The 24929-nt window shown below is 39.3% G+C and overlaps 1 protein-coding gene across 6 annotated transcripts in view; it reads left to right on the top strand.

Moving 5' to 3' along the window:
• LOC114840365 (NACHT, LRR and PYD domains-containing protein 12-like) overlaps positions 1 to 24929 on the top strand; it is a 360864-nt gene that overhangs the window by 190607 nt on the left and 145328 nt on the right. The gene's annotated exons all lie outside the window — the stretch shown is intronic.

Raw genomic sequence — 24929 nt, 5'->3', positions numbered from 1 at the left:
ACACCGACTACACCTGCCTGCACCTGGTTCCTTGCTCTTGCAACACTGCACTACACCACCTGTTGTGACAGAATGAGCCACCTAAACTGGAACCAGCAGGCTATGACGGAGGAGGACCACCTGTGGAATCGCCGCCTCCTCTCATGCATGCTCGGCACGTTCCTCTACCGAGACATGGAGCGGGAAGCTCCCTTTACCGTGGAGCGTGTCAAGCGTGTACTCGCGGAGGCGTGCAGACAACGGGCCATCACCAGCACGAAGGAGCTGCTGGCCCGGTACCCATTCCGTCTGCGGAGGGACATCTTCCCTTTGTCTGGGAAAGCACAGAAGAGGGCGAGGTGCCCAACGCTCGGCCCGAGGTCCCCCCAGGAAATTTTTAGGGGGGGGCTGAGTGGGTGCCCGAGGGAAGCCCCGACGGCGCCCCCTCTATGTCCGGGGCCTCCTCGACCCCGTGCAGGCTGGCCAGGCTGTAGGCTGGCAATTAGGCGCACACCGCTTCCTGCTCCGCGGCCTTCCGCCGCCCCTGTCCCTGCGCCACGGCGCCGATTGCCCCCTGCTGCATTGGAGCAGCAGCCAGCGCCTCCTACCTGCCAGCAGCGGCAGTCAGCGCCCCCTGCTGCATTGGAGCAGCAGCCAGCGCCTCCTACCTGCCAGCAGCGGCAGTCAGCGCCCCCTGCTGCATTGGAGCAGCAGCCAGCGCCTCCTACCTGCCAGCAGCGGCAGTCAGCGCCCCCTGCTGCATTGGAGCAGCAGCCAGCGCCTCCTTCCTGCCAGCGGCAGCAGCCTGCACCGCCTGAGGCCGAGGAGGAGTGGCCTGCACCGCCTGAGGCCGAGGAGGAGTGGCCTGCACCGCCTGAGCTTGCCGGGGTTTGGCCGCCGGCGCCCTCTCCTGTCCCGGCCGCCCCGGCGCCCTCTCCTGTCCCGGCCGCCCCGGCGCCCTCTCCTGACCCTCCGTCGGCTCTCCCGGCCTCTGACCCTCCGCCGGCTACCGACCCTCCATCGGCTCTCCCGGCTCCTGACCCTCCACTGGCTCCTGATCTTCAGCCGGTTCTGCCTCCCCGGCCTGTCCCGACGGCTCCGCCACCCTGGTTGGTCTCGGCTGTTCCGCCCCCTCGGCGGGTTTGTGCCGATGGGGGTACTGCGCTGCCCCACCCCCCCTCCCTTGGGCTGGGGTTCGTCTTGGCCCGTCCGGTGGCCGGGCCTTTGGGGGGGGGTACTGTCATGGTGCGGTGAGCAGCAGCGCCACCGTGCCATAGTTTCTCAGTTTCCATATCTCACGAACACATCCCAGACTGTCACATGTTTCCAATCTTCCACACCAGGTCCCAATCTAGCTAATTTGTATGTGTATGTATGTTTCCCCTCTGCTCCCCACATTGTGGCTCATTGTGCTTGTCATGTTTGGATGTTGTGTGTGTTGCCGTTTATTGTAAGTACTTGTACCATTTCTTATAGTAGTTTTTGCTGCTTTAGTCAGCCCTTTGCTTTTGTGTTTTGTGCTCGGTGTTTGTTTATTTCTTATAAATTAAAGACTCAACACCGACTACACCTGCCTGCACCTGGTTCCTTGCTCTTGCAACACTGCACTACACCTTCATTGATAATGTACCCTCTTCCTCTTTAATTCAATGATTACTGGTTAGTTTTGAACTCTCTTTACCTGGTTTCTTAGATCTTAATTAGATACTTCCCCAAAGTGGTGAACACAACTGAACACAGTTGAATACTTTCACTTTATACTTTTTACACCTCTGGCCATTAGGATAGAAGTGTGTATACACTATAGTAATGATTTCTGTAGGACCAAATGGAGGAATGTGACACTGGATACATTATTAGTGGAGGACCAATAGGACACATAATACTCACCTGAAGGACATTAATTAATGGCTCACTGGATACATTATAAGTGGAGGACCAATAAGACACATAATACTCACCTGAAGGACATTAATTAATGTCCTTCAGGTGATGTTCTCACCAACGGCACACCAATCATCATGTAGTGCTTTGGTTTAGCCCCCACCTGTTTCTGTTCTCCTTGTTAGTCTCAGTATTTAGTTCAACCATTTCCTCCCCTTCCTGGTCGGTCATTGTTGTTTATGTCACGTTTCGTGGTCCGGTCTCCTTGTTATGTTTTGTAGTGCACGGCACTCAGGTTATGTTTTCATTAAAAACTCTTTAAACCCTGCGCTTTCCTCCATCTCCAGGGATCATGACAAAATGACCCAAAGCCATGGAGGCAGTAGAGGTGGACGGTAGGGGAACTCCTCAGGTGGCTGGATTCTTAGTCCGAGGAGGAGGACTCCTACCATCAACGGTTGGAGTGTTGGCCAGCCCAGTGGCCGCTCCTCATTCTGCTCTTTCTATGCTCGCCTTGAGAACATCATCCCTGGTATGGATACTCAAATGGACCAGCACGGCTGCCCTTTCCAAATGACCAGGTCAGATGTCTGCAAAGCCCTAAAAAGGATAAACACCCGCATGGCTCCTGGACCAGACAACATCTCAGGCCGTGTTCTCAAGGTCTGTGCAGACCAACTGGCTGATTTCTTTAATGATACATTCAACCGATCGCTACGTCAGTCAGTGGTCCCCAACTGCTTCAAAAAGTCCATAATTTTCCTGTGTCAAAAAACTAAAAGTCCTCTGCATGAATCATTATCGCCCTGTAGCACTCACACCAATCATCATGAAGTGCTTTGAGCGGCTAGTTAAAACTCACATCACAGACTCCATGCCTGTAACACTTGACCTGCTGCAGTTTGCCTACAGACATAACAGATCTACAGTGGATGCCAGGGCTCTGACACTCCACTCCGCACTCTCATCTGGACAAAAGGAACATATGTGAGAATGCTGTTCATTGATTACAGCTCTGCCTTCAACACCATTGTGCCCCACAAGCTAGCAGTCAAGCTCAGGGATCTGGGTCTCGTCCCTCTATGTGTAGATGGATCCTGTACTTCCTGATGGGCAGACCCCAGGTGGTGTGGATGGGCAACACCACCTCCTCCTCACTGACTATCAGTACTGGCTCCCTCCAGGGCTGTGTGTTGAGCCTGCTCCTGTACTCTCTCTTCACCCACGACTGCCTGGCAACCCACGTCTCCAACACCATCGTTAAGTTTGCTGACACCACCATGATAGGCCTGATCTCTGACAACAATGAGTCAGCCTATAGAGACGAGGTAAGGTCACTGACTTCATGGTGTCAGGAAAATGACCTCCAGCTCAATATCACCAAACGAAGGAGATGATTGTTGATCACAGGAAGCAGTGGCGGGGAGACCACGCCCCCATACACATCAATGGGTCTGCAGTAGAGAGAGTTCACAACATCCGGTTCCTTGGTGTCAACATCAGAGATGACTTGACCTGGTCTCATCACTCTAACATCTTGGTGAAGGAGGCCAGGAAAGGGCTCTTCTTCCTACTCCGATTAAGGAGATTTGGCATGGATTCCAGGATACTCTCCAACTTATACAGATTTACTATGGAGAGTATCCTGTCCAGCTGTGTCACCGCCTGGTATGGCAGCTGCACCGCCCTCGACCATAAAGCACTTCAGAGGGTGATTAAAACAGCAGAGCGCATCTCAAGGTCTGACCTGCCATCCTTGCAGGATCTCTACACAGAGAGGTGTAGGAGGAGGAGCAAACGGATCATTACAGATCCCAGACACCCATGTCATGGACTGTTTACCAAGCTGCCATCAGGCAGAAGGTACAGGAGTATTCAGTCCAAAACAAACAGGCTACAGGACAGCTTCTTTCCTCAGGCTGAAAGGCTGCTCAATTCAGGAACCCCTCATCCCTTCCATCCATAGTCCCATGTACACCTGTCACTTTATATCATGTACACCTGTCACTTTATATCATGTACACCTGTCACTTTATATCATGTACACCTGTCACTTTATATCATGCACACCTGTCACTTTATATCATGTACACCTGTCACTTTATATCATGTACACCTGTCACTTTATATCATGCACACCTGTCACTTTATATCATGTACACCTGTCACTTTATATCATGTACACCTGTCACTTTATATCATGCACACCTGTCACTTTATATCATGCACACCTGTCACTTTATATCATCCACACCTGTCACTTTATATCATGTACACCTGTCACTTTATATCATGCACACCTGTCACTTTATATCATCCACACCTGTCACTTTATATCATGTACACCTGTCACTTTATATCATGTACACCTGTCACTTTATATCATGCACACCTGTCACTATATATCATCCACACCTGTCACTTTATATCATGTACACCTGTCACTTTATATCATGCACACCTGTCACTTTATATCATGCTCATCTGTCAATGATATCATGAACACCTGTCACTTTTACATTGCACTACGGTTGTACAGTTGTATAGTTATTATTATTGATGCGTGTTTTTTGTATAGTGTTATTGATTGTTTGTGTTATCTTATTTTTATATTATAATTACTGTTACTTAATACACTCCTTCTCTCACACACACTCTCATTCAATACACTCCCTCTCTCACACACACAATCATTCAATACACTCCCTCTTTCACACACACACACACACACACACACACACACACTCATTCAATACACTCCCTCTCTCACACACGCACGCACACACACACACACACACGCACACACACGCACACACACACTCACATGCTTACTTTCTCACCCACACTCACGCCTAAGTTTGACTGTTTTTGGTAGAACCTTTGTACTGTTTTGTAATACCTGGTCTGTAGTATTCTCTATTGTAGGATTCTCTATTGTAGGATTCTCTATTGTAGGATTCTCTATTGTAGTTTAAGTAAATGGTTCTTACTACACTGTTAATGTGTTTGTGTCATCTATACCTATATTCTGAGGCTCTTAATAGATTCAGTGGTTGGAGTTATGTTTCTAATTACGGTTCTGGCTACATTTAAAAATCAAAACATACTGATAATTTTATAATTGTTGGAAAAAAGTGCTAAAATGTTTGTATTCAACTTCCAAATAGGTGTCCAATTATTAATAAATAAATAGTTGATCGCTAATTATTGTACCCTAATTGAAGTAGCTGGTTATTGGGATTAGGATTTTGCATACCATTGCATGAAAATGTATTATTATATTTATGATTAATTACTTAGAAACTAGTTGTTATGAATAAAGGTCCCATCAGTTGTATTCTTATGAATGACTTGTTTGTCAGTGAGTCAGTGTTCCTGATGCAAAGTAGGCCTTCCATTACCAAACACCAAGTAACTAAAATAGGATACAATTATGAGTCATTAGCAAACTGATAGTTAAACATTACACTGTTGGTTACTCTAAAACTATCCTTCATCTGTGTGATCACAGGGATATGTGAATATTTGATCTGTAAACTGGTTGCATATGTCAGATTTATCACATGATTCGTTTGGCAGAGAAAACCTGTTGCTATCAAACATTGTCTACTTAATCAACTGAGTCAGTGTACTGGTGAAGGGATAGATCAAATAGACTGATAGATGGAATCAACTGAGTCAGTGTACTGGTGAAGGGATAGATCAAATAGACTGATAGATGGAATCAACTGAGTCAGTGTACTGGTGAAGAGATAGATCAAATAGACTGATAGATGGAATCAACTGAGTCAGTGTACTGGTGAAGGGACAGATCAAATAGACTGATAGATGGAATCAACTGAGTCAGTGTACTGGTGAAGGGACAAATCAAATAGACTGATAGATGGAATCAACTGAGTCAGTGTACTGGTGAAGGGATAGATCAAATAGACTGATAGATGGAATCAACTCAATCACTGTACTGGTGAAGGGACAGATCCAATAGATGGAAGATTTGCGAAGTGATTTCATACTCCCTTGTATTTTTAAAATACAAAAATACAGTAGTTTATTTTGATACTGTATATGGTGTGGCTACTGTATTTTGCCATTTATTTTGATACACTTAAAATTAAGGTATTTTGTATCTTATTTTAGAATACATTTTGATGTATCTTTGCCCATCTCTGGTGTTAGAAATGTTTTACAGAACACGAAACCAGGCAAGCCTATTTCAGCTGGCCCGCAATAAAAGCATTGATCGTTGTCGCCCTCCCGAGATTCTAACCCGGATCACCCATGTGAAAGTCTGTGTCTTTAACCACTACACCACAAAGCTATACTTCTGCCAAGTGTTGGTATAGCCTCTTGACATTATATAATTCTGTCATGCATTAACATCATGTCCGGTCTGAATATTTTTAGACACCATTAACCATTGTGTTAAACTGAGTAACATTTCTTAAGTTTACCTCCACCACAAATAGTATCTATGAACTGTATGACTTTTGCCACTGGACGTTTTAAAAGCTTATTAGCAAGTAATATGTTGCTAGATGTCATTAAGCATTGTGTTAAACTGAGTAACGTTTCTTATTAAGTTTACCTCCACCACAAATAGTATCTATGAACTGTATGGCTTTTGCCACGGGCCGTTTTAACAGCTTATTAACCAGTATTAGGCTTACTAGTATCTACTAACTTCCTAGGAATAGTCATAAGAGTTGAGCAACTGCTAGCGAGACTGAAGATGATCTTTTCTCCTGCCAATGCCATTTCATTTCATGTCACAAAAACATTTGTTTTTTTTTCATTTGAGAATGACATTGATACAATAACTATAGGTGACGATAACTGACTTTCTCGTCACGTGAAAAGACGAGAGAATCGTGGAAACCCCAACTCTTTTACTGCCCAAGGGGTTTTGATAAAGCCTATATTATTACCCCCAAATTCATGCACGGATGGGAACCTTTGAAAATCCACCAGAAACAGTTGCAATATACATGTAAACAGTTTTAGTTTAGGCTTACTGTAACATAGCTACTGAATGTTGTAGCCAGCTAAGTTTCTGTCTATCCTGACCGAATAAGCCTGCACGGATGCGTACTTTGAAAATCTACCAGAAACATTCGCGATATAACCGTAAACAGTTTTAGTTTAGGCTTACTATACTGTACATACTGAAGGTTATAGCAGGAGAAGTTTTTGCGGTAACACTTTACATTAAGTCTACATTCATTAGATGTAATAACATTTTAATTAACGCATTTATAACATAGTAGATACTATTAAATACTATGTAAATAACATGTAAATACTATGTAATACGGGTTTATCGGTATCAGTTATTACACAATTGGAACAAAGTGATGTAATTACAAACATGATTGTTCCACAAGTGTAATTACTAATGATTTATTTATCTGTAATTACAAGGTGTCTAGTTACATGTGTAACTAACATGGGCTGTAATTACACTTTTGTAATTTCAATGTGACACTGTTAACAATGCATTTTGAAGTTTAACCTTGTTACATGTAACTACATTAACCTTGTTACATGTAACTACATAAGTTCTTATCACCAATGTTAGTCTAGGACACAAGGCAAACCCTATCATTATCTTCAACTATCTTATTTGATTGTTGAGCAGTGTCTTTGCAGTTGATATTAATGTAACTATAATGTACCTACACAAAGTGTGAAATGTAAGACATTTAATTATCCCTTTCATCATAGCTGCACTGTAAGTCAAATGTTTCGAAAAATATTTGGTGTTCATGTATTAAGGAACAACACTTGGTTAATTTGTTTTTATTACGATCCCTTTGAAAGTACAGTACAATATAGAATAACAATATCATTAGAAATAACAATGCAATGTCACAGGCAAACACCAAATGTAGTATATTTCATTCTGAAAGTGTTAATATTTTTCTCCATGTCAGAGTAAGAAATATTAAGTGTACTACAAAATAATTTCTATGTTGTTACACAATGCAAAACTTTATCAAATGTCAGTTACTATGCAATTGCATTGTAATTACAATGGTATTAAAAAGGAACGAGTGAATTAATGTAAAGTGAAACAAGATCCATTTACACATTAAGTGCGATTTAGTTACTATGTTACAGCGACAATAGGGAATAAGTTGTGATCTGGGAGTGAAAAATGGGTTAGCTTATGTAAATGTAATTACAAAGTAGTATCAATGCAGTTACACATTACAACACTCAATCCTATGTCAATTACTATGTACCTACATTGTAATTACAATGTTATAAAAAAGGAACGAGTGAACTAATGTAAAGTGAAACAAGATCCATTTACACATTAAGTGTGATTTAGTTACTATGTTACAGCGACCATAGGGAATAAGTTGTGATCTGGGAGTGAAAAATGGGTTAGCTTATGTAAATGTAATTACAAAGTAGTATCAATGCAGTTACACATTACAACACTCAATCCTATGTCAATTACTATGTACCTACATTGTAATTACAATGTTATTAAAAAGGAACGAGTGAATTAATGTAAAGTGAAACAAGATCCATTTACACATTAAGTGTGATTTAGTTACTATGTTACAGCGACCATAGGGAATAAGTTGTGATCTGGGAGTGAAAAATGGGTTAGCTTATGTAAATGTAATTACAAAGTAGTATCAATGCAGTTACACATTACAACACTCAATCCTATGTCAATTACTATGTACCTACATTGTAATTACAATGTTATTAAAAAGGAACGAGTGAATTAATGTAAAGTGAAACAAGAACAATTTCCATATCAAGTACCATGTAGTTACTATGTTACAGTGATCACAGGGAATACATTGTGATCTGGGAGTGAAAAATGGGTTAGCTTATGTAAATGTAATTACAAAGTAGTATCAATGAAGTTACACATTACAACACTCAATCCTATGTCAATTACTATGTACCTACATTATAATTACAATGTTATAAAAAAGGAACGAGTGAATTAATGTAAAATGAAACAAGATCCATTTACACATTAAGTGCGATTTAGTTACTATGTTACAGCGACCATAGGGAATAAGTTGTGATCTGCAAGGGAATAAAGGGTTAGATCACATTAAATGTAATTCAAATGAAATCAATCTTGTTAGACATTACGCTCAATAAAATGTCAATTAGTATGTATTTACATTGGAATTACAATGTTATTACAAAGGAATAAGTGATTTAATGTAAAGTGAATAAAAGGAAATCAATATAATCCAGATTTTTTTTTTATTCTTTGTTCATATTGCAAAACCACAAACTTAAATAATTACAATCTGATTTTATATAATTGTAATTAGTCTATGTTATTGTAACTAAAACTTTAGAAGACAAACAGTGCTTGTAGTTCAGATCAGTGGAAATGTAAATTATTTTTCAGTTGTTTTATTGCATCTTTAAGTGTTTTAAAAGTGTACTAAACAATAAAGTGTTATTCAATTTAAAATTGTATATATCAAAATCTCTACTAAAAACAAAAGTAGACTTACAACAGCATTGCACAATTTATGTTAGCTCCACTCCTAATTGACCAGTATATATATATATATATATATATATATATATATATATATATATATATATATATCTATAAGGACATTCACTTGCACTTGCAGTGGCCCCTCCAAACATGTGGCCCCTCCAAAATGTACCAAACATGTCCTTTTTTTGCTCCTAAGGAAAATACCAACGCGAACCCTAGTCAACTTTTAATCATACTCAACAATACAACAAACAGTCTATAGCCATATTAAAATTATGAATATATAAAGAATAACTATTTTCTTATTTAATCACAGATGGGTTTTAAAGATGCATATAACTGAGATTTTCAGATTTCTCAGAGCGGATACATTGATTGGATGTCTTTTAGGAGTTGACAGAGTACTCCATTCTTATTTTCCTTACCCAACCAGTACATCCACTCAATGAAATGTAGATGTTTTTTTTTAAACGTTTTGCTCCGATTACCCCTTAGTCTCCAGACCTGCCCCTTTATTGTCTGCCATGCTCTTTCAATGTGTTGTGTGTGGCATCCACTTTGAAGATCCACAAAGTTGTTGGTGTGATTTACAGTTTGGTGATTGTAGCCCAGCCTATTCAGAGACCTAACATATGCTCTCCAACAGTCACTCAAAATGGTGGAACCTCTTCGCACATGTCTTCTGATGATAGGGATCAAGGTTTCCTGAGAACGGTCCTTCACCATTTTAAGGATTGGGCGTCGTCTGTTTTGTTTGACCTCCAGCATCCCAAACACCCATCCCTCTCTTCTCCACGTTGGACCCATCCTTCCACGATTGTACTAAAATAAAAGGACATGCAAGACAATGTTATTTGAGCCTCACAATGTGCAATATTTTTTATGTATGAAAGATCCAATCAAGATACATGTTTAAAATCAGACAGTGGTTTGTCATTTAAGCTAACAGTTAATTTAGTTGACTTAAAAAAATCTCCAGTATTACAGTGTATGTCCAGGCGAGTACTGAGGAACACGTATAGACATATTTCAATTACAGGTATGTTATCACTTTCTATTAGTTCAAAAGCCCAGACACTGGGTTGCCATGTCAAAGTTATAATTCTATACCTTTCTCTTGTGCGAGAACTTGGATTTGTCAATCACAACAAATCTCCAAAGTGATCTGGATCCAATTTTAAAACCCTTTCTCCTTTTGAATCTCCTCAAGGCTTTGTTGCAAACCTTGAGAAGAGGTAAGACATTTTTTATTGATATTGGAATACGATTCAGGGGAGCATGAAATAAAATACAATCTAGAAATAAAATCTAATTCATTATTCTAAATCGCCCTAAACTGACACTGCTCCCTCAATCATTTGGAAATAAACATGTTATGTACAATATGGGTACCATCATGAACCTTAGTTAATGTATTCCTGAATTGAACAAACATTCAGTATGTGTCTTAATTCAAGATTAACTTATTACCAGTTAACCAATATATACGTATGTAGATATTCACATGAGTAAAAATATATGTTCACAATTTAATAGTTACTGAATCTGTTAACACTATTTATCTGCATCACAATTATTTTAACTAGCTACTAAACTTTTCAGTTTTAACAAACAAATGAATCATTGTTAAAGGAGGTACCCCTATCAGAAATGTTTACCACACACTGTAAGTTGGTCTGCTACTAAAGCATACATTTGGTTAGTGATTCATAATTGTGTTTTGTGAATAGGCAATTTGAACTATGAAAGTGACATTGCTTTTCTCACCTTCCTCAGGATTTCTGTCATTCTGGTTAGCGTCCTTGAGCTCTTGGCGATACCATCCTCCATCATGTCAACTTGCCTCAATTGTAGGCCCTGTGCAAATCTGACATTTTTTATAAAAGAATTAGCAAATGTCATATTACTTGGAACGTACCTCATGTTTTTATAATGTGATTTATCTTTATCTTTGCCTCAGTTGAATATTATTGAATAATTAATTTAAGTTATTGACCTACCGATAAATGAATGTTAACCAATCTGTAAGGGTAACCCGAGAATGGCTAAATATTGAGTCCTTCCGGATGGAGCAGGTGGAAGACTGATTGTGCCTTCTCTTTCTTCGACAAATCCTGTAAGGAAAACCAAACAATACTTTAAATAGATCTGATTCTTATTCAGTGTTCACCAAACTACCGGGCTGAAAAGCACCCCACTAAATGATCTCCCACATACAACTGGGACAGTCAATAGGCTTAAGTCAATACAAAGTTCACATGCAATACCATCTCCAGTTTTGAGGTCCCAAAAATAGCCCCTTTTGGGGCCCCTCCACTGACCCAAAAATAAAGAAAGAATGACATTTAGTTTGTATAAAAGAAAAGTAAGTAAGACTTTCTGTAATAATAATGTAATAAAATATTTTAATTCATTGTAAGCAGTGTGCGAGTTGTATACAGTATACAAACTATAATAAAACATGTTATTCATCCAGGGCCAGTCTTGGATGTCTGGCGCACACAGGTCCTGCATGCCTACACGCTGTGAGACCAAAGGTTCTTGAACACTGCCCCAACACTGACAAATATCTTTCCTACATAGTTGGCTGATGTATTTAAAATGTTGGCATAAAATGAGATATCTGCACACTGCACAACATTGACCAACATGACAGTAGGCTATTGTAATGCTAGCTATCCACAAAAACAACCTTTTGATCTATGTTAGGGCATTGTGCATGCACCAAAAACTGCAACCTAAATAAATGTAGCTACATTTCAAGTAATATTTTTTCTTTCACAAATTGCACTAAGCTTATCAGTGCAAATTGCAACATGAGGCTTGACTACGTTTTGTTTTTATGAGCTACATTAAAATAACTTACCATATATATCCATCTCTGCATCTATGCTTGACCATTTTCTGCTTGTGGTGACAGATAGGACATCGCATAGACTTTTTCAGCAGTCCTTTCTTCTGGAGGTATTTTATAATCTTTTTTTTATTTCTTCTGGCGTGTTTTGCTGACAATACATGAAGCAGTGCATGGGGCATGACGAATTCAATGGCATTTGGATTTAAGCGGGAGGTTTAAAATCGTATCCTGTGTCTTGCAGTTACAAGTTGAAAATTGTCAAAACTGTCGTAAAGAAATCAAAGTAAATTGCTACACCTACGTCAGAAGCAGGTATTCTTCAGTGAGTGAATTCAGGTAAATAGCTATAAGTAAGTATAATTATAAGTATGAATATTTTAATCTTGTCATTGTATAATATTTTTTATCCAGTTATTTTGTTTTTCTTCAAATGCACCGATGTTTGTGAATGTCTAGGACCGTCTCTATCTCTCCCTACCTGTCGAAATTACCTAGCTAGCTACTAGCTAACATACTGGCTAGCTAAAGTAGCCAAGCTAGCTAGCTACATAGTAAAGATAGATTTCCTCACTTTGTCCCGACATCTCCCTTTGAGTTAACTTAAATTCAATTAGCGATGGAAATGACAACTGTCTGCTGTTCTACAAAGCTAGCTATCTAGCTAGCTAGTAAGAAAAGCGAGCTAACTATGTCGGGCTTGCCAGCTTAGCTGGCGCTAGCTACCCGGCTAGCTAGCTAGCTAACGTTTTTGTTCAACTTCTGGCCAAAATTGTATTAGTCATGTTTAACAAAGTTGCCACGTTTAGTCTATCCACCTAGCTAAATACACCTTGATCTTAGCTATGTTTCTGTAGAAGCACATCGATTGTCAAGGTTAAGATGGCCCAATACAATGTTATATGTCAGTGCAGTAACGTTGCTTAGGTATTTAGTTAACATTAGGTAACTTAGTAGTCTCAGCTGTTAAATTGACCAATTTAACTATCTAGGCAAATCTATTTGCAAAGTTGTTTTAGCTAACATTTTGGTTACACCTCATTTTAAGGGGCCTTTTTAAAGTGCAGTTACATAATTACTTACATTGCAAAATGTGTTTCAGTGCAAATATGCACACACATTTTGTGTGGCTTGTTTGTATGTACGTAAAAAGCATGTGTGAGCTAAAGTCATGTTTTTGTTTGTCTATAGAATGCCACATACTACGCGTTCTAAAAAAGTGCTTGTTAGCACAGTGGGGGATGATGGCATGGCATCAAAAAATGTGCCAGATGAGTTGACTGAAGTGGTGGATGTTGAAGTCCAGCAACGAGAGGGCCAGGAACCACCCGTGGTTACTGTGATGGAGGATGTAGACACTGAATCCTTTGATTCAGGTGGCAAGTATTACTTCAATCATTCTGTATAATCCATAGAAGGCTTCAGGCCATAAAGGCTTCAGACTTTGTAGGCTTTATAAGAATAAGACTATGTACTCCAGCCTGTCTGTGAGAAGTTAATGGAAACAGCACCACCATGTGACACCACCTGTAGCTACCACCCAGCCCAACAATTTATTTCGGGGAAACACCAACCTTTAACACCAATAGGTTTATTTCGTATTGATTATTTGTGGTAGGGGAGCTGTATGACGAATCTAATGTCATTGTTGATCTTGTATCAATCTTTGAATTTTAGATGCTGCATCAAGTTACACCAACAATGAAAACATGAAAATGAAGATGCTCAAAATGAAAATAAAGGCATTGGAGGAAGAGAGGGACTTCCTCCGAACAACTATTACCCAGCTGACTGGTTAGTAACATCTTCATGGAAGCCCAAATTCATATATGCGAATAGTAGGGTTGATAACTGAACTGGTTCGCAACTTGAGGGTACACTAATGGTTTTTGAGGTCACATTTACATAAGCTCAGTTAGAGACATTCGCTTTTCTTAACTGGCTCCACTTTGGCGAATCACAGCCTTCAAAGGCAGGAAACAACATGGCTGAATGAAGGTTTGGCCTCAATTTACAGTGGATATAAAAAGTCTACAAACCCCTGTTAAAATGCCAGGTTTTTGTGATGTAAAAGAACGAGATAAAGAGTAATCATGTCAGAACTTTTTCCACTTATAATGTGAATAATTAAATTGAAAAACAAACTGAAATCCTCGAGGAGGAAAAATAAAAAATAAAAACCTTGACCCGGTTGCATAAGTGTGCACATCCTCGTATAACTGGGGATGTGGCTGTGTTCAGAATTAACCAATCACATTCAAACTTATGTTAAATAGAAGTCATTACACACCTGCCCTCATTTAAAGTGACTGATTAATCACAAATAAAGTTCAGCTGTTCTAGTAGGATTTTCCTGACATTTTCTTAGTTGCATCTAACAGCAAAAGCCATGGTCCACAGAGAGCTTTCAAAGCATCAGAGGGATCTCTTTGTTGAAAGATATCAGTCAGGAGAAGAGTACAAAATAATGTCCAAAGCATTACATATACCATCGAACACAGTGAAGACAGTCATCATCAAGTGTAGGAAATATGGCACAACAGAGACATTACCAAGAACTGGACGTCCCTCCAAAATGTATGAAAATATGAGAAAACTGGTCAGGGGGGCTTACAAAAGCCCTACAGCAACATTAAAGGAACTGCAGGAATTTCTGGCAAGTACTGACTGTGTGCTACATGTGACAACAATCTCCCGTATTCTTCATATGAATGGGATATGGGATAGGGTGTCAAGACGGAAGCCTTTTCTTACAATGAAAAACATACAATCACAAGATTTAAATAAAAAATACTGAGTAATAAAAAACGATTTATATAGGATAATTAATGGAAGGAGGGTCCTGGAATTGTACAGAGTACTGATGTCAGTTCATGTCAGAACTTTCTCTTTATTTGCGGTGGACAAAATGACCCTTGCTAGGCGCTTCTAATGTTAACTCCCAAAAGTAAATTTTCAGTTGTTGTTTTTTATTGTTGAACCCATTGTAACCAATCATCTCTTCACTGATTTCCTTTTATTTTAGGACAAAGAACTTCTTCAGGACACAGTTTTACCAGTGCTTTATTTGATCAAAAAGTCCGTAGCTGCCTCTATTAATGATTTAACTCTCAATTTCTATTTCAGGTGACAACATTGCCAAGCTTGAGGATCAGTGGGATGACAGCTCTGATTCTTCGAGCTCTGATAGCTCTTCATCCACAGACAGCGAAATAGAAAAGAAAAAGAAAAACAAGCAGAAGAAGAAAAAGAACAAAAACAAGAAGGAAAAAAAGGAAAGTAAAAAAGGGAGAGGTATGTTTAGATTATGCATTTTTTAAGTTAAAGCGCTGTATTAAAGCATTTTGTTGTGGTGAAGTTGCTTCTTAAAGGATATGTTTTCTACTTTTTAACCTTATGTACCGAATACCTAGTGTGATCCTAGTATGTAGAAATGTGTCTTGTAATCTTTGGGCTGCAATCGATGTGAACGGGCTAACTTATACAGCATTTGAAAATATGACACATTCTGTGGTGTATTGATATAGGTCTCAATATGTTCCTTGGAATTTTTGGGGCCAAGCGATCATAATATCAATAGTTATCACGGTTAATTCTAATGTACTACCTGCTGCCACGAGGATGAATCTCAGAGGCTTTATTAAAAAAAAGATAAGGAGACAAAGGAGCTCTGTATATATACATAAAACATATGGACCTATTCAGTGTAAATTTTTTGGGGCTACCAATTCCACATCTACAGTGCAGTGCGTCTCGGATAACAGCTGTTTTACTCCAGGCTTTGTTTACATCTACGCGTACTCCACTTATGGGTAGGCCAATTTGCCAAGTCTGAATTGTGTGCCAAATCCTTCCAGAGAAAGTTTAGAGTCCACAGTTATATCGTCCAACCACTTCTCCATAAGCATGATGTTAGCATCTTGTATGTCCATATCAGTACAACTTTGCATTCCTGTTTTGTAAAACTGAATTTATCATATATTTTCAAACTCTGTAGAGGTTGCTGCATTCACTTTCTTTGTCTCTCTGTTGTAGAGTGCAGGAAAATGTAAAAATACATCTAAACTGAAATACTTGAAAATAATGTCTTTACATACTAGGAGCATGCTAGATAATCAGTAAATAAGCCCCAGGGATAATAAGCTCCAAACAGATTTTTTGAAAACTACTGCTTACTCCCATTGATATGTACATGGGATAGCATAGCATTGCTATCACCCCGTTATTCTTATGCAAAACACCTGACCACCCCAGAATAACATCCTGACCACACCAGTGTTTGTCAACAGCAAAGACCCCAGAAGATATCCTCAGAAGATACAAGATGGTCCTGGCAGCATACAAAAGGAAGGGAAGTATGGCTGCTGCATTCCAAACCGTGGGTGTTGACAGAAACACCGTGGCCATGAGTGCACCACTAGCAGAGATAATGATTGCGGCACCAGAGTTCTTCAAAAAACAGCCAGCTTTTGAATGTGGTAATGATACACTGAACCAATATGTGAGAAGGATCACCAAAAATGCAACAGCTGAGGTGAGCAATGTGATCAAAGAAAAGAAGAAACAAAATGAACTGCTCCCAATCACTTATACATTTAAGTGACCACGAAGTATGCAAATGCTTGCACTCACACACTCTGAGACATGCTTTAATCAGATAAACATGTTAAGATACATTCTGTTCTGGCTGTTTGTTGTCTTGCTGTCCATCTGAGTTCGTATACAATCTATCTTGCCCACATACATTGGATTTTACACACCTGAAACATGTTTTTAATTTTGGGAATATAAATTGAATATAGATTCAAATTTTTTCTGTACATTGTTTTCTGTATATTAGTTTGTAAATATCCTAAGAGACTAGTTTCATATTTTTTATGTAATTAAAAGAATTTGTGGTTCAGTGGTATAGGTCTTTACATAATTGTAAAAATCCATGAAAGATGTTCTTCAGAGGTAAATGAAGAGGCCTCACTTGTGGAATAACCCCCATACGTGGAATAATGTACCACAATTACATGTAATTACGTGGTAGTTCCTGTGTAACTATAGTGCTGTTACTACATATAATGCCACATTGTTCAAGGCAACAGATATACACATGGTGTACAGTGTAAGCTTTTTTTAAAACGTAATTTTTCCTTTTAATACTCTCTTTAGATTTTGGGTTTGTGTGGTCTCTAGAAATGTAGGTTGCGATGGGCGATTAGCAGAAATAATAATGTTGTGGAAATGGAATGGTAGTAATTATATTCTTCTGCCTCATGTTTAAGAATGAAAACAAGTCTATAGTGTAGTTTAAGCCGTTTGATATTTAACCTCTTTTGTAATTGTTTTTCGTGCAAAATAAAAATAACGCACCATGTTTACACCTGACTTCAGAGTATTCTTGAATAGTAAATTTGTCCTCCATGATTAATTGTAGATGTTACTACATTGAAGTGCTAGACCATGTGTACCAAATATATATTGAAAAAAACTTTTCTTTGCAGGAACTACTTTTCTTTGCAGTACTGCATAGGTTTTTTTTGTCTTAGTAACTACATACTACTTGTACTACATGGTCATTGACATTTTATTAACCGGTAAAATGGTTAACAATATTCATATTACCTTGTAATTACACTTAGCATAATCAAACTCATTATTCCCTTGCAGATCGCAAAGTATTCACTGTGGTCTCTGTAACATAGTAATTACATAGCACTTAATGTGTAAATGGATATTGTTTCACTCTACATTAATTCCCTCATTCCTTTGTAATAACATTGTAAATCCAATATAATTGCATACTAATTGAAATTTTATTGAACGTTGTAATGTCTAACAATATTGATTTCATTTGAATTACATTTAATGTGATCTAACCCTTTATTCCCTTGCAGATCACAACTTATTCCCTATGGTCGCTGTAACATAGTAACTAAATCGCACTTAATACGTAAATGGATCTTGTTTCACTTTACATTAATTCACTCGTTCCTTTTTTATAACATTGTAATTATAATGTAGGTACATAGTAAATGACATAGGATTGAGTGTTGTTATGTGTAACTGCATTGATACTACTTTGTAATTACATTTACATCAGCTAACCCATTTTTCACTCCCAGATCACAATGTATTCCCTGTGATCACTGTAACATAGTAACTACATGGTACTTGATATGGAAATTGTTCTTGTTTCACTTTACATTAATTCACTCGTTCCTTTTTAATAACATTGTAATTACAATGTAGGTACATAGTAATTGACATAGGATTGAGTGTTGTAATGTGTAACTGCATTGATACTACTTTGTAATTACATTTACATAAGCTAACCCATTTTTCACTCCCAGATCACAACTTATTCCCTATGGTCGCTGTAACATAGTAACTAAATCACACTTAATGTGTAAATGGATCTTGTTTCACTTTACATTAATTCACTCGTTCCTTTTTAATAACATTGTAATTACAATGTAGGTACATAGTAATTGACATAGGATTGAGTGTTGTTATGTGTAACTGCATTGATACTACTTTGTAATTACATTTGCATAAGCTAACCCATTTTTCACTCCCAGATCACAACTTATTCCCTATTGTCGCTGTAACATAGTAACTAAATCGCACTTAATGTGTAAATGGATCTTGTTTCACTTTACATTAATTCACTCGTTCCTTTTTAATACCATTGTAATTACAATGCAATTGCATAGTAACTGACATTTGATAAAGTTTTGCATTGTGTAACAACATAGAAATTATTTTGTAGTACACTTAATATTTCTTACTCTGACATGGAGAAAAATATTAACACTTTCAGAATGAAATATACTTGGTGTTTGCCTGTGACATTGCATTGTTATTTCTAATGATATTGTTATTCTATATTGTACTGTACTTTCAAAGGGATCGTAATAAAAACAAATTAACCAAGTGTTGTTCCTTAATACATGAACACCAAATATTTTTCGAAACATTTGACTTACAGTGCAGCTATGATGAAAGGGATAATTAAATGTCTTACATTTCACACTTTGTGTAGGTACATTATAGTTACATTAATATCAACTGCAAAGACACTGCTCAACAATCAAATAAGATAGTTGAAGATAATGATAGGGTTTGCCTTGTGTCCTAGACTAACATTGGTGATAAGAACTTATGTAGTTACATGTAACAAGGTTAATGTAGTTACATGTAACAAGGTTAAACTTCAAAATGCATTGTTAACAGTGTCACATTGAAATTACAAAAGTGTAATTACAGCCCATGTTAGTTACACATGTAACTACACACCTTGTAATTACAGATAAATAAATCATTAGTAATTACACTTGTGGAACAATCATGTTTGTAATTACATCACTTTGTTCCAATTGTGTAATAACTGATACCGATAAACCCGTATTACATAGTAATTAATAGTATCTACTATGTTATAAATGCGTTAATTAAAATGTTATTACATCTAATGAATGTAGACTTCATGTAAAGTGTTACCGTTTTTGCCTATCCAGAACAAATCTAAATTCATACTTTATTTTGACTGTGAGGAGATTCGATAGCTTGAAGGTCTACTTCTCTAACCACTACGCTATTTAACTCAGTCAGGCGGTAAGTCAGTCAGTGACATTCACCCTTCTAGGCCGGCTCCACTTACGCAGTCTGGAAAAATGTATTTCAAAATGTATTAATTCGTAAAATGTGTGTGTTGTGTGTCCCCAGGTGTGTCAGGAACCAATTGACTCACACTTGCACATATTCCCAGGCCACCATAGTACAGCTTGGGTTGGCTTTGACTAAAACACCAATTGGAACAATCAGTTAGACCAAGACCAAACAATGTAAGACACATGTTTCAAAATGGCTACACAGGATATGTTTCCACCATGTTGTCCAGGCACATGGACAGTTGTTCATTGGCAGATGATATTGGGCCGACACTGTTAAGTTCTGGACCGATAGTAGCCTGCATTAATTGACCACTATACGAAACCCGCCGATTTCTAACACTTTGGTGCTGTGACCCGTATGGTTGGAGATTTAGATTCTACCCTAAAAACTGTTTTTGTTGTCCTGAGACGTACGGAGTCGGTCTTTGTTCCTATTTCTTGCGAACAGCAAGAGTCTGAAATCCACACCATTTAACAAACAAATGGAGTATTTCAAGAGCACAGGTAGTGATAGGAGACCTAGTACCCTGACTAGGCCACGAATTGCAATCGTGTACAATATCTCTAGGGGTGGATAAATTGGAGAGAAGACCTAGTTACTCCCTGACTGGGACACGAATTACATTGTGTAACGTGCACAAATATCTAGAGGTGGAAAAATTGGAGATTAGCGCTAAACTGTATTTCGTTGACAATGCGAATTGCTTAAGGCGATTATACAGTGACTTGTACAAGTAAAATATAATGCCATCCAGTTGTACAAATACGACGGGAAGAGTGCAGCCTCTGGCATGACGCGTTCATATTTAAATATCATGGCGCGAATAGGATACCATCAAGAACGAAAAGGATCATTAACAACGATGCCTGGGCTCGAAATGGACAGAAAGAAAAATAATGTTTTCCGGCTAAACAATATGGATTCCGAGGAAGTTGTATATGGACAGATGGAGCGTGTGGTACAGACGAAGAGAGAAGACAGAGGAAAGTTAAGATGGCAGAGAAAAGACAACAGTCGAATGGTGGGAAAGGAGACAATCGAAATGGACGAAGATTCCTTCTGTTTGACCACCTGGCTGACCGACAGTAGTCTCAAGATGGAGTCTCTCTTATGGGATCCTGGAATCATGGACAATACTAGGAACTGACGTGAGCTTTCATAATCATTGATTCAGAGTTCTTAAATGTTTATTTCCTAAAATGTATCGTACCTAATCATTAAATGAAGCTGGAACTTATCAAGGAAACCTGATCACCTTCCTCGGTAATAGCCAAGCTTATTTAATTGAATATTACGTGTAGTATGAAAAGCACTTGAATGTTATATTGCATGTTTTGATAGGCATTCGAAATAGCCTGTTTTGTTCTGTCATGATTGACCATGTTTTCATAGGTATTCAAGAAATAACCGGTTTTGTTGTGCTTTGTCATGTGTACGTATGTAATTTTGAGTCAAACGTATTTATTGCGTTGATGATAATGTTTAAAACCGTAAGGCCTCAAGGGGGGTCTCACGACAATGTAGGTAGGCCTTAATCAAGGCCCACCACGTGGTACTTGTCTGTTGCTTGCTGAGCTGTTCGCTAGCACAAGTGAGTACTTCTGAAACCTAGTGATTAATTAAAATTAGGTACCATGATTTTCTAATCTGGTAAAATAGTCTCGTGGTTGTCTTACAAAAGGTTAACGTATTGTGTTTTTGCTCTCATCATATATTGTATAAGTGGTATAATGAAGAATCCACATGGTGATAGTCTAACATTAAGGAGACACGCTGTGTCCCATGAGGACTGAATTTGAATCCAAAATAGTCATAGCCTAAAAAAGGGGTAATACAGTTAAAGCGAGTTTACTCCACACAAAATTAAATGACCTATTTTTTAAATGCTGAATTGAGTTTGGTTAAATAATATAGTTTCTCTTATTTGTATTTACCAACGATAACTGGGATAATGCTTGTTTTTAAAACCAACGCCTGATACTCGTTAATGGAGTTCAAATTCTAAAATGGTAAATTGACTAATGAACAAATAGGTTATTGATGTAACAGTGTTTAAGGCCTACATTGAGTTTCCTTTGGATTACTTATTGCACCTTGATTTTAGTGACGTCATACATCTGTTTTCTGTCTGGATTGCCATTCTTAAGAGTTTCTTAATTTCCACCCTAATGTTGAGTTGTTGTATAGATAATGATAAGCACATTTTTACAAACTGCAAAAATATTAAATTGGTTGGACACTAAATCAAAATCTCCAGTTAACAAAGGATGTCGGCTAAATTGATAGGATAGTCTGAGGACCATAAACAAACATTTGGCCTTTTTAATGGATTAACATAAATGGGTGGAGCTCAGAGCTTCAGGAAGGGGGGCAGTTTCACTGGGATGGCCTCTAGCAACCTTTCCCATTATATCAGAGTAGCCTATTACTAAGGGTTAAATTTGAGTGTTCAGTCTGGTCTCATCTATGGTAATTTTATCAACAAACGCATATACAGTTTTGGGATAATCAAACATTAAGTGAAAACTAAATATGTTTTCCTCTCAATAGCTTTAATGTAGAAATGTATGATTTTGAAACCAACTGAAGTGTGGGTTGTGATGGCAATTTCTAAAATCCAAATAGTTCTATGAAAATGGTAGGCAAGACAGGAAAAATCAATTGCGCAATAAACGGTTTTAATAACTTGCAAGGAGAAAGTATGCAGGTTACAAGGTAACAGTGAATAGTCTCTAAATAAAACATCATTTCGACAGTATTTATTACATAGGAAAAAGGGGTGTGGTAAGATGCTGCCATCTGTCTTATGTCAATCAAACACCTTTCCCTTTGTTCTATCACACAAGTCAAATGCTATCTTCCCCCACCTTATCCTTCCTGCCATAATGTTTACTGTAGTGTTTACCCAAAGGGGCCAACTGACCTTACTCCCCCTGTTGTGTATCTTCTCCTATCCTATCCTAAAACCCATTGATCTGCATCTGGACAGACAATAGATGCCCCCTATGCAAATACCAGATCCCCCACATTCCTCTACCTATCTAAACAGTGGGACTCAGTCCTTTACTCAGTGAGAATACATTGTATAAAGAAATTTCCACAACAATCCATCCTCTTGATACCATGTCAAACCTTGGTATCAAACCTTAAACAGTTCACTCATTAGGATGTAGACTGTAACAAAACAGTACTCTTTAACAACATGACCCAGTCAGTATTATTACCCTTAATGATTAGAGAACGGAACAAATCTGAAATGTCTGGATCCTCCTTTACATTCTTCTAGATCATTACCTTCCGTATAAACTCCAAGACCACACATTGTCGTCATACAGGAACATAACATAGTACAGCAAAACCTTTTTTTTATGTCAAAATCATCAAAAACACCTATCACTGAATGCATCCTTCAATTTATCACTGTTACAAAGTCCTCTCATGCCAATTACTCGATTCACTGAAAAGTCCTCTCCGTGGTTCCATTTGGATGTACTTCCAAAGTCATCACAAATGTTCTGCTCCTTTAAACGTCAGACAGTCAGTTATGAACCATTTGTTGGCAGGCCGGTGTAACAGAACGAAAAAGTCAGATGTATATTCCAAGGTGTTGTCCTTCATAGCTCAGATGCCGACACCGCTCTGGTTGTCTCCATTCTAGCTGCTTTATCAGCCAGGCCAGGAGAATCTGTGTGTTCTCCCTTGTGAACTCCAAGATGACCAGTTTTAGCTAAAGGCTCTAGAGCTAAAGGCCATGTAGAAAGTGACTGGTTACTAGCATCAGAAAATTAACTTTTCCCTCAGTGACTTCAATTCACTGTGTCTAACCCTTTAAACACTGCAATCCTCGTGTAGCGTGTCGTCGACCCCAGTTTCCTCTCTCAGCTACCTGGACAGCAGATGAGATGTACCTGGTATGGACCCAATCAGCGTAGCATGATGTTGTGCAGTAGATCTTTCCTATGCCTCCATCCTCTCGGTCGGAGGTTGCCTTCTCCATCACATTGCAGAATCAGCAGGACTCGAGTCAGTCCAGCTCACAGGAACTCAGCATCCTGTAGACGTGCAGCACCTAGACGTGCAGCGCTCCAGAGTAGTAGGACAGTCTGTCTGTGTGTCTGTGAGATCCATCTCACCTCAGCCACCTCCCAGTTGTCCTTTTAAGCCAAGCTCGGTGTCATGGTGCGGTGAGCAGCAGCGCCACCGTGCCATGTTTTCACAAGTTCCCATATCTCACGAACACATCCCGGACTGTCACATGTTTCCAATCTTCCACACCAGGTCCCAATCTAGCTCGTTTGTATGTGTATATATGTTTCCCCTCTGCTCCCCACATTGTGGCTCATTGTGCTTGTCATGTTTGGATGTTGTGTGTGTTGCCGTTTATTGTAAGTACTTGTACCATTTCTTATAGTCGTTTTTGCTGCTTTAGTCAGCCCTTTGCTTTTGTGTGTTTTGTGCTCGGTGTTTGTTTATTTCTTATAAATTAAAGACTCAACACCGACTACACCTGCCTGCACCTGGTTCCTTGCTCTTGCAACACTGCACTACACCACCCTGTTTGTGACAGAATGAGCCACCTAATCTGGAACCCGCAGGCTATGACGGAGGAGGACCACCTATGGAATCGCCGCCTCCTCTCATGCATGCTCGGCACGTTCCTCTACCGAGACATGGAGCGGGAAGCTCCCTTTACGGTGGAGTGTGTTGAGCGTGTACTCGCGGAGGCGTGCAGACAACGGGCCATCACCAGCACGAAGGAGCTGCTGGCCCGGTACCCATTCCGTCTGCGGAGGGACATCTTCCCTTCGTCTGGGAAAGCACAGAAGAGGGCAAGGTGCCCAAAGCTCAGCCCGAGGTCCCCCCAGGAAAATTTTAGGGGGGGGCTGAGTGGGTGCCCGAGGGAAGCCCCGACGGCGCCCCCTCTATGTCCGGGGCCTCCTCGACCCCGTGCAGGCTGGCCAGGCTGTAGGCTGGCAATTAGGCGCACACCGCTTCCTGCTCCGCGGCCTTCCGCCGCCCCTGTCCCTGCGCCACGGCGCCGATTGCCCCCTGCTG

This window comes from Esox lucius, chromosome 11, assembly GCF_011004845.1.
Source record: "Esox lucius isolate fEsoLuc1 chromosome 11, fEsoLuc1.pri, whole genome shotgun sequence".
NCBI lineage: Eukaryota > Metazoa > Chordata > Actinopteri > Esociformes > Esocidae > Esox > Esox lucius.
Note: the sequence above shows the minus strand (reverse complement) of the source record. Positions and strands in the feature narration are given on the sequence as shown.